Source organism: Durio zibethinus, chromosome 10 (genome assembly GCF_047325235.1).
Source record: "Durio zibethinus cultivar Kanyao isolate XHJ-2024 chromosome 10, ASM4732523v1, whole genome shotgun sequence".
NCBI classification, from domain to species: Eukaryota; Viridiplantae; Streptophyta; class Magnoliopsida; order Malvales; family Malvaceae; genus Durio; species Durio zibethinus.
The window spans coordinates 2,748,814-2,760,085 of NC_143171.1; the positions used below are offsets into that span (position 1 = coordinate 2,748,814).

The window sequence follows — 11,272 nt, forward strand, 5'->3', positions numbered from 1 at the left end:
GTCTTTCAGATTTGGTGGTAATGTGTTTTTATGTTGCTGGTGAGGTGGGACTCTTATATAGGTAGCTTTTATCTGTTTTTGACTCTTTTTATACTGAGATGTGGACATTGCAGTGTTATATTTCCTACTAATGAATTTTAATTATTGGCGAAAAAAAAATACATGTTAAAATTAAAGAAAAAAAAAAAGAGAATTTAAAACAACGTCCTATTTTTCAAAAAAATAAAAAGTGAAAGTTTCCAACCTTTTATATTGATCTCATTATTCTCATAAATCTAAATTTTATAGTCAAAATAAAAATTTTAATATATTTGTCGAAATTAAACAACCTGATTTTTATAACTTCACTTTTTTTCTTCAATAAATTATTTATTGAATCAATTAAGTTCTTGAATATTTTGTTTTTTATTATTCAATTTTTTTAAAAAAGAATGATTTGATTAGTAAAGTTGGTTACGGTACTAATGCCTACATTTAACATTTTATAGCATAATTAAAATATTGGGTGGATAAATTGTGTGCCACAAAATTATGACGCCATAAAAAGTGATAAAAATGATGATGTAATGTTGCCGCCTTGCATAAAATGATGACATAAAATGTCAAAAGTGTAGCATTTTATTTTATATAAATATATAAAAATAAAATTCTTTTGATAAAAAAAAAATTGTACATGGATAATCTTTTTTTTTTTTAACGTATATGTTATTTGGAATAATTGTCATGAGTCTTGGATTTAATTATTTTGATTTGATTTTAATTATATTTTATTAATTTAAAAGATATTTATTTGATTAAATTAAATTGAATTAAATTACTTATTTTCTTATAAATATATAATATTCTTACTTGTTATAAATATGTTATAATTAAATTAACTTAAATAAATTTTAATTAAATTCAAAGTTTAATTTTAAACATAAAACTTGTACACTAAAAAATAAGAAATATATTTTGAAAATATTGATTTTTAATAACCGTAATTTTAATATTTAATTAAGTAATAATTTATGTATTTATTAACAATATATGAAGCATATAATGCTAAAAATTTTAAATTAAAATAAAAAGTCTAATTATTTTGACTTTTAAACATAAAACATGTACTGTTAATAGAAGTCCAGTATCCCTTGCCACAACGCCCTCCCATCAAAGCAGAGTTGGTTGTGCCAATGGCACTGCCAGATTCACTAGAATTGCATCTTACCCGAAAAGATATCGTGATGAAGAGTCACATTCTCCTGTTGCTATTGTATTGTAGTTTTTCTAGTTCTTGGGACCTGCCATGGAGGTGGGCTTAGGAAGAATTATTACAACGCTAGCTGTCCTCATGCAGAGGGGATAATCAAGAAAGCTACCGAGAAACATGTCGCTAAGAATCCCAACCTGCCTGCAAAGTTCTTGAGAATACATTTTCGTGACTGCTTCGTCAGGGTAAGGCTTCTAAATACCGTGTAGTAGCATGTTTGGTTGTTAGTGGGACCACATGAACCTGCAAATGTTAATCTCAATTTGTTACACGTTATTGAAAATTAATTTTCAGGGTTGTGATGCTTCAATTTTATTTGTTGAACTCGACAAAAAACAACACTGCCGATAAGTAGGCAATTCCGAACCTAATCCTGTCAGGTTTCGATGTCATTGATGATATAAATGCAGAAGTGGAGAAGAAATGTCTCGGAATAGTATCTTGTGCTGATGTTTTGGCCTTGGCCTATGCTGCTTTCTGGAAGACCAAATGCCGAAGCCTTGGTGACAACACAACCACAGTGGACATGGATCCTGGTAGCTCTATAAAGACAGTCAACGAGTTGCTTGACTCATCGAAATTCTTCAAAGAGTTTGCAGAGTCAATGAAGAAGATGGGAGCCATTGGAGTTCTCACAGGGACTGCGGGGAGATTATGTTGTTAATTAATCCCTCAAACAATTGTTTTTGCATTTCAATTGTTTTTTAAAATCTAAACACAAATGAAAATAAAATAGCTCTCATCATTTTGTAGTATTTATCTTTTTTGTCCCATTCGTCTCCTCTGCCACAGCAAGCAATCACCAGAAAAGAGCTCTCATCATCAGAATCCCAACTCTTTAACTCCAGGCACTTATTAACAGTCACTTTCCCTTCTCCATTATAATGAAAATAACCAAAACAATAATTCCTTTTTATATCTCACATCTCAGCTGAAACTCAATTTAACTCCTTTAGCCTTCAAAACGCCACCATCTCGATTCCAAGATGATGCTTAGAATCCGCACGGCCTTGAACGAATCCAAGTCGACGGCCCTCACATATCAATCTCCCGATTAAAAACCCTAATTGAATCCCAACTCCAAATCCCTATCCAAAACCAAACCCTTTCTGCCGATCAAATCTTCTTTTAGCTAAAACGCTCGGCCGACCTCTTCTGCTTCACCGACATGGCCGATCCTTCCACCCCACTCTCCGCCTTAAACCTCTCTCACCGCTCCACTATTTTTCTCTACTATCACCGCGAACGCACCGTCCGCGTCGACCCTCCAGTGTCTCCCGTCCGATTATTCGGCCGTAAAATGACCATGGTCGACCTCATCGCTAAACAAATCCGGATCACCCGTCTGGAATCCCCTCTGTTTCACTTCTTTTTTCATTGAGCATGCAAAATTTCAGCCGGCCAAAACATAGTTTTCTTGGCTTCAATTAAGGATAAATGTTGCATTTTGTACTGTGTTGACGATGTGATATCGATTATCATATGCTTATACTTTCTTTTTTTCAAAATACATATTTGAGTTCAAATTATCTAGGAGTATGCATTTATGGTTAGTTACATTTATATTAGCCGGCAATTAATGTTAGCTCTTGTTCTCTAGCATGCACAATTGGATAGAGCCGTATCTTCTTTGGCAATAACCATATAAACTTCATATTTCCTTTGTTGCTATTCCCACTAGTTGTCCTCCCTCTTCCCCTTTATTTAGTTTAGCTATTTCCATCCGAGCTGTTGAATGTTGTTCTTTTTCTTCCTTTACATGTTCTACTGTCTCTTTGGTGCCGGACCAGCTTGTATTAGGTGTTGAAATTGTCCCATTTGTACCAGGACTAGCCATTCTATACCATTTTCCCCAATCTTATTCTGAATTAGGAAAAGAAAGTTTCGTAAACAGCCTTTAAGGGAGCAGAGTGGAAATAGAGGGGACTAAAGGCTGCTAATTCATATATTTTCTCACCCTTTGTCCGTTGGTGGCTCCTTTTAAAGAGCATTAGCATCTGAACAACTACACATTCTAAAACATTGATCCTGAATTACTTCTCTATTGGCACCAGAGGGCACATAATGTAATTGTACATCTTCAATTACATTTCTTAACTGGGAACCTAATATTTACATTATTAATTGAATTCAATACTTATCTCATTCTCTAGAGTTTTCAATAAGTTTCTCAAACATGAAGTGCCATTTTTGCAATATTCTGTTTTTACCTTCTGAAATTTTGTCAGGGAAATAGGAAATATTTTAACTGCATCAAAGAAGGGGCTATTCCATATTCCCAAGAAACTGAAGGGATTATCCGCAATTCTTAGGTGGAAAGTTCTATGTCTTCCAGTTTTCATCCCACTACTGGTCAAATTCCTTCACAAACAGCGGATACAACAAGCATGAACAGTTTGCACGCATCAGAATATGAAGATGCCGAATCGGGTGTGTTTATTTTAGCTAATTATGGCTTAATTTTTTAATAAATGACTAGGTGCTAATTTTATGTAATTTTGAATATGTTATTTGGCTTTTGTGGATAATGCATGCATTATTCTGTGTCTTATTCTTAACAATGAAGATGATATCTGATGCAGTCTATAATCATCGAGCAAGTTCACAGTTTCACTCTTTCCTTGAGTCACAACAGCCTGTTGTGGGGAGGATTGATACTGGATTCTCTGATCCATATGTTCACGTGTCACATTCTAATATGCTAATTGTTTGATTTTGTGTTATTCCATTTTTAGTGTTGATTTGCCCTTTCAATTTTTGCTAACTACTGGTCTTTGCTGCAAACAGATGATTATCATGGAAAGCCATCTGGCACTGCTTTTCAGCTTGCCCAACCAGATAAGGATAGAGAGTATAATGATGCTGGAATAGCATATGAGCCCCGCAAGAACATCGATTTCACTTCATGGGAGGATGTGTTGGAAAATTGTACTCCTGGGGTTGAATCTGCGCAATATCAGCCCCCATTTTCCTTAAAACAACACGATACCCTGGGGCATCTATTTGAAAACAGCTTTCTTAAAAAGGTAATGGAGTGATTTACTTTGTTTAGCTTATGTGAGTTCAAAGTGCAAATGATAGTTTCTGAAATCATGAATTCTTCTTTGCACTAGTTATCTGAGATAATGGCTTTTGAAAATTTTTGCTTACCACACGCTAAGAATTGGATTGCAATATTTTAAAGAAAAGGCATTAATAATGGCAATTAAGGTCATGTTTGCTGTAATTGCAAAAATTGGTCCTTTAAAACCTCTAACCTTTTTTGATATGCAGTAGCTGCATTACTGCAGTTTCATGCTTCAGGATAGGTGTATATGCTACCTTTTCATCTTCCAATTAAGTACTTTTAATTTGTCCTCTAAACAGGCTTCTGATGGTGATTCCTCTCATTTAGCGAAGTGGCATTGGAGCAGAAGTTGCATCCGGACTTGAGTATGATACTTCTACATGTCATGAACAAGAAGTTGAATCACCATGTGCATCCAGAAAAGTAACATGATCATTCTATACAAAATAATCAACTGACAGATCTCTCAAATGGAAACCATGGATATGTTACCAAACCAGATTCAGAGAGCCATTTGACGCTGGAGGGGAAATCCATTTCCTCTTCTGCTATGAGACAGCATTTGTTTGATGGTACTTTAGCAGAAGAAGGTCTGAAGAAGCTTGATAGTTTCAACCTCTGGATGAGTAAAGAACACAAATTGTCTGTGATATTCTCACATAATATACGCTGCTCTATTTTTTTCCTCTGATTGTGAAAAAAACTAAAGGACAGTGTGCTTAGACCATCCACTGTACACGGCAACAACCAAAGTATACATTTTTTTCACAACCCACATCACCTCACTGATATTTGCCAGCTCATTCCACAAGGTTGGAAAAATATTAAAAATAAAGGTGGGAAACTTAGTAAACATAGACAAGTAAAGAAAAATGAGGTCTGAGTGATTAGAATACCCACTCACTGTAAATCATGGTAAAACGAAACCATCTTCTCAACTCTTGTTGTTTGCACCGAGGCTTTCATAAAATAAGATACACCGGTGATCTGTATTACTTGGAGTACTCCTGGGACGAACCAAAAAATATCTGAACTGCGGACTCATCGATCATCTCCAAGTTTTCGTCGTCAAAAAATTGCCAGTGGTTGTGACTTTTCACCAGGCTAACATAGTGTCCATGGTTAGGTCCACTTCCCACGTGAACAACTACAGCAAATAGAGAATACTCGGAATCTGCATCTTCAACAGTATTACTTAACTCCATCTCAAGTGGAAACACAACAGTGTAGGAGAGCTTCTTGTACTGGCCAAGCTGTTCAATGTACTTGAACCGCTTCAAATGGATAACCAGGATGTGAGGAGGCTTCTTTATCTTCATTCTCTTCTGGGCTTCTTGCCTTAAACCTCTCTCACGGCTCTATTATTTTCCTCTACTATCACGACGAACGCACCGTCCGCGGCGATCCTGCCGTGTCTCCCGCCAGATCATTCGGCCGTAAAATGACCATGGACGACTTCATTGCTAAACAAACCCGGATCAGCCGCCAGGAATCCCCTCACTGCAGCTCTGTTTCCTTTGACCGCGATTCCCTATACGCTTTCCAACGATACGTGAACGAAACTATGGCGTTTGCTATCAAACGCGACGGGTTCATGTACGGCACCGTCTCAGAAGAAGGTAGAGTGGAAGTTGATTTCATTTACGAGCCACCTCAGCAAGGATCGGAAGATGATTTGATCCTTTTAAGGGATCCCGAAGAAGAGAAATTGATTGATGCCATTGCAGGGATGAAGAGAGTAGGGTTTATTTTTGCCCTGACGATAATGCAAGGCAAAAAGTACTATAATTTTTTGAAACAAAGAGGTTCTACAGGAGGCAGATCTCCACGGGGAGAGCGGGCTGAAGGAGCGAGTGACTGTTGCGGAGAAGCTGGAAGCCAATGAAGAAGGGGCTGCGGATGTACATTTTGAGGCTTTTCAAATTAGTGTTATGTGTGTTAAGTTATTTAAGGAAGGGTGGTTTGTGACAAAGTTAGGAGAGGATGATGATCCAAAGCTTTCAAAGATGAAGAAAGATGGGGTCGTCGGGGGTAGGGATGTTAAGGAGCTTGATAATCATTTCTTTTTGGTGGCTGTTAAGATTTTCGACCATCAGGTGCCTAATTTTTTATTCATTATCTGATCTAATCAATTCATGTTGTAGAAATAGTTGCTTTTTATGGTTAATAATTGCAGCTGTGTTCATTTTCTGTTGTTGTTTGTAATTAACCTATTAAACTCCAAGGTGTAGGTGTTGCATGTGAAGTTTGCTTAATTCATGGTGCTAGTTTAGACTTTTAGTTTAGACCTGTGTTCGCTATAATTTTAGCTGGAGGCATGCAAAATGTTATCAGCTGGTATTTGCTATTGGTATATTATTATTATTATTATTACTATTGGTATTATCATATCATATCATATAGTATAATACTATAATAGTATATTATTATTACTATTGGTATTATCATATCATATCATATAGTATAATATATTACATCATATTAATACTATTATATTTTATTTATCATTATTAGTATACCATATCATATTATTATTATTATTATTATTTTCTTTTCTTTTGGTCCAACCCGCACGTAAATAAGGAAATTTGGACAAGAAATTAGGATCAGAATCCTACCAACGTGGTTAAAGTTTAAAAGTAAAATCGAATCGGTATGATTGTTGAAATTTTTAAACTTAAATCACGCTTGGATAGAATTTAATTCCAAGATTCATGCCTGAAATTAATTTTGTCCATTTCTTAAAATCTATTCTAAGGAGCTTATAAATTGAACAAGAAATCAAAGGAATGACAAAGAGAAAAAAGTAGTGAAAATGTTAAGGTTATTATTCTGGAAATAATTTTTTGGCAATAGAGTGTCATAACGGTTTTGGGACCGTCAGATGTAAAAGATGATGTTTTAAAATCGAAAAAAATAAAAGGGGAGAGTCGCCACCAATCTTTGTTAAGGTGTGATTGGCCACCCAAAAGTTTATCTTTTTAATAAAACTATAAAATCGGGTTTAAAGTTTATCAAAAAGATAAATTTCGGTCTACGAAAAATCAAGTTGGGTCCGGGAGTCGGTTAAGCGTGGGGAATGATTAGCACTCCCACAACGCCCATAAATTGGTACCATTTAATTACGTGTTATTTTTGGTGTTGGATAAAAATAGTTTTAACTTGAAATTTAACACTAATTCTCTTCATTTGGAAAAATAAAATTTTGCTAAAAACTTTTATTTAGAACTATTGAGAAAATCTTTAAGTTAAAGAATTATCTTAAAATTCTTCAACATCTAGGTAGAATTTAAAATAACTCTTTTTGCTTAAGATTTAACACACTAATCCTTAAAATGAAATAACAATCTTTATAGAAAATAATTGTTAGTGACTCTCCAACATCTAGGCAGAGTACTAAGAATTATTTCTTTCGGAGTGCTATTTTTATTTTATTTTATAATATCACAAAAAAAAAATTTTAAGTATTATTTTTTTATTATAAAATATTTTATCATCGAACAGTAAATTAAAGAGAGAATAATGCAGACAATTATTAATGATAACATACTAACGTATGTATGCTAATGAATATCATGTAAAATGAAATGCAATTTAAAAGTTGAGTTCTTAAGTATAATGAGACCACCCCGACTTTTCAACATCTAGGCAGAGCGTAGGTGCGACTGTTTATTTTTAAGATCTCAATTTACTATTATACCTTTCATTTATTAATCTTATTATTAATGTAAATAAGAACTCGTGTGAAAAGACTTAACGAAGTAAAATTTTCTAAATACCTCATCATCTAGGCGACATTCGGTAACAAATTGCTTTGAATAGAATTTTCACATGTGTCCTTAGGATTTTTAGGACTTTGGATTTTAAGAGATTTTGAATTTTAGGGGATTTTGGATTTTTAGGGGTTTTAAAACTTAAGATTTTGAAAATTAAGAATTAGTGCTTAAGGTTTCGTTTTTAAGAAAATACGAACATCTCTAAAAATCTTCAACATCTAGGTGGATTTTCGAAGCAAGTTCGATTTTATTATTTTTGAAAATTAATCAATAATTTATCATATATTTACTTTTTATGAAAATTTATTAACAATAATTCCCCAACATCTAGGCGAAATTATTTTTAGAAAAATATTTTTATTCCCTCCAACATCTAGGCAGGAAAAATAATAAAAATTATTTTTGAGCATTTTAATATATATTTTAATTATTATTTGTTTTCAATTTTATTATTATTTAAATAATTAAACATTTATTCCACCAAATTTAAGAATTTATTATGCATCAATAAAAAATACTCAAAATAACAAAAATAATAATAAATTAAAAAAATTAGAAAATTAAAAAAAAATTTCTTTTACCTAAACCGGACCGGTCAACGCTTGTCTGGATCGGTCTAACCGATACGACGGTTAGATCGACGGTTCAGGCAATCCAGTGGTTCAGATCGATTCACAGGCAATTCATCTGGACCGGTTCAAGGTTGGCTGAAACGGGTTGACAAGTCGGGTTACACGGATCTCGGGTCAGGTCCGGGTCAATGCGTGGATCCTTTACGCTTGAAATGGCGTCGTTTTGGTCATATGCTCAAAATGACGTCGTTTTGCCCTTATGTTTTCTATATATAACTGAAATTTTTTTGTTCATTCTTGTGGTTTTTCAAAAAAAAAAGGGGGAGAGAAAGGGAGAGCTCTTCGTCTGATCGTTGGACCACTGCGTCGGCCATCGCCTAGGTCACCACTAGCGGTTGAAAACATCAAAAAACTTTCAGAAGCTCCTTTCAACGAGATCTTTCTAGATCCGACGTCCGTTTTACCAGTAACAATCTCGATCGACGTAGATCGAGGCTTGAAGCTTGCGGTTTCTTTTTTTTCTTTTTTTTATTTGACTTTTTACTTTTTGTTTATTTTACAGGGCTTACTCGAAGCTGATGGTTCCTCGTCGTAAGTGAGGACTGTGTTATTTTTTTTTGTTTCTGTTTGTGTGTTTCTGTTGGGAGAGGGGTTTCTAATAGGCAAGGGGTTGATTGTGGTTAGGATTTTTTTGGTGTGTCTGGGTGTCCAAGAGGGTGTTGTGGGTAGTGTGTCTAGAGGTGAAGAACTATTTGAAAGATTTCGAGAGGGGATGTCCGAGAGCTTTCAGAAAATGGGGGTCTGAGAGTTTTTTTTTTTAGAAAGGGTCCGAGAGAGATGAAGGGGAGAGGGGCTGGGGATTTTAAAAAACTCCAAGATGGCTATAGGGTGGCTATAAGTGGCTGTAGGCTGGTGAGCGTGGGTAGATAAGGGGCTGGTCAGAGGGCTGTAGGGTGACTGGTCGGGGACGACAGTAGTGCCAACCACCCTACTTTCTGTTTTTTTATTTTTTTATTTATTAATAATTATTTTATTTTATTTTTTATTAAATTATTATTATTATTATTATTATTAATATTATAGTGAAATGAAAACAATAGACTCGGATACAATCGATGTCTACAGCTGTTCTTTTTTGCATATTACTGAGAATCAAGAATAGGGCAAAGATAAAAAAAATAATTTTGTCAGAAAGCAAATCGTGATTTTTTTTTTTAAAACACAACGATTGGGATGAAACCGTAAGTCAAAAGATAATGAATCGATCAAGATAATATTGCGAATCGAATTTATGCCCCGAGGTCTTACAAATCATGCTCGGAGGTCTTATAAAATCGATTGGAATAACATCGTAAGTTAAAAAATAAAGAATCGATCGGGATAACACTGCGAATCGAATTTATGCTCGGAGGTCTTACAGAATCATGTCCGGAGGTCTTACAAAATCAATTGAGATAACATCACAAGTCAAAAGATAAAAAATCGATCGAGATAATACCGTGAATCGAATTTATGATCAGAGGTCTTAGAAATCATGCCCAGAGATCTTACAAAATCATGCTCGAAGATCTTATAGAATTAACTGAGATAACACCACAAGTCAAAAGATAAAGAATTGATTGGGATAACACTGCGAATCAAATTTATGTCCGAAGATCTTAGAAATCATGCTCAGAGGTCTTACAAAATTGATTGAGATAACACCACAAGTTAAAAGATAAAGAATCGATCGAGATAATACCGCGAATCAAATTTATGCTTGGAGGTCTTAGAAATCATGTCCGGAGGTCTTATAGAATCGACTGGGATAACACCACAAGTCAAAAGATAAAGAATCGATCGGGATAACACCGCGAATCAAATTTATGCTCGGAGGTCTTAGAAATCATGCCTGAAGGTCTTACAGAATCATGTCCGGAGTCTTACAGAATCGACTGGGATAACACCATAAGTCAAAAGATAAAGAATCGATCGGGATATCACCGCGAATCAAATTTATGTCCGGAGGTCTTATAGAATCAACTAGGATAACACCACAAGTCAAAAGATAAAGAATTAATCATGATAACATCGTGAATCAAATTTATGCTCGGAGGTCTTAGAAATCATGTCCGGAGGTCTTACAGAATCATGCCTGAAGCTCTTACAGAATCGACTAAGATAACATCATAAGTCAAAAGATAAGGAATCGATCGAGATAACACCGTGAATTAAATTTATGCCCGGAGGTCTTAGAAATCATGCTCGGATGTCTTACAAAATCATGTCCGGAGGTCTTACAGAATCGACTGGGATAACATCATAAGTCAAAAATAAAAAATCGATTAGGATAACATCGCGAATCGAATTTATGCCTAGAAGTTTTAAAAATCATGTCCAGAGGTCTTACAGAATCATGCCCGAAAGTCTTACAGAATCGACTAAAATAACACAACAAGTCAAAAAATAAAAAATCGATCGGGATAACATCATGAATCAAATTTATGCTCGGAGGTCTTACAAATCTCAAAATCTTTAAATGCTTATCATAATCAGAGGCAATGAAACTTTAAAAATTTAAAAATCTTTTAATCTTGAAAGTCATGTGCATAGGCTTTTGAAGATTATA

General features: G+C 34.6%; 2 pseudogenes across 1 annotated transcript; both read left to right on the forward strand.

The window, feature by feature from the left end:
• The first annotated feature begins 1,223 nt into the window (after positions 1–1,223).
• On the forward strand, positions 1,224–5,702 carry LOC111293151 (peroxidase 47-like; annotated as a pseudogene). The gene is made up of 4 exons (XR_016345555.1): positions 1,224–1,434; positions 1,544–3,679; positions 4,037–4,275; positions 4,616–5,702. The product of XR_016345555.1 is annotated as a peroxidase 47-like (transcript).
• LOC111293218 (NPL4-like protein B pseudogene) lies at positions 5,635–6,439 on the forward strand (annotated as a pseudogene).
• The last annotated feature ends 4,833 nt before the right edge of the window (positions 6,440–11,272 follow it).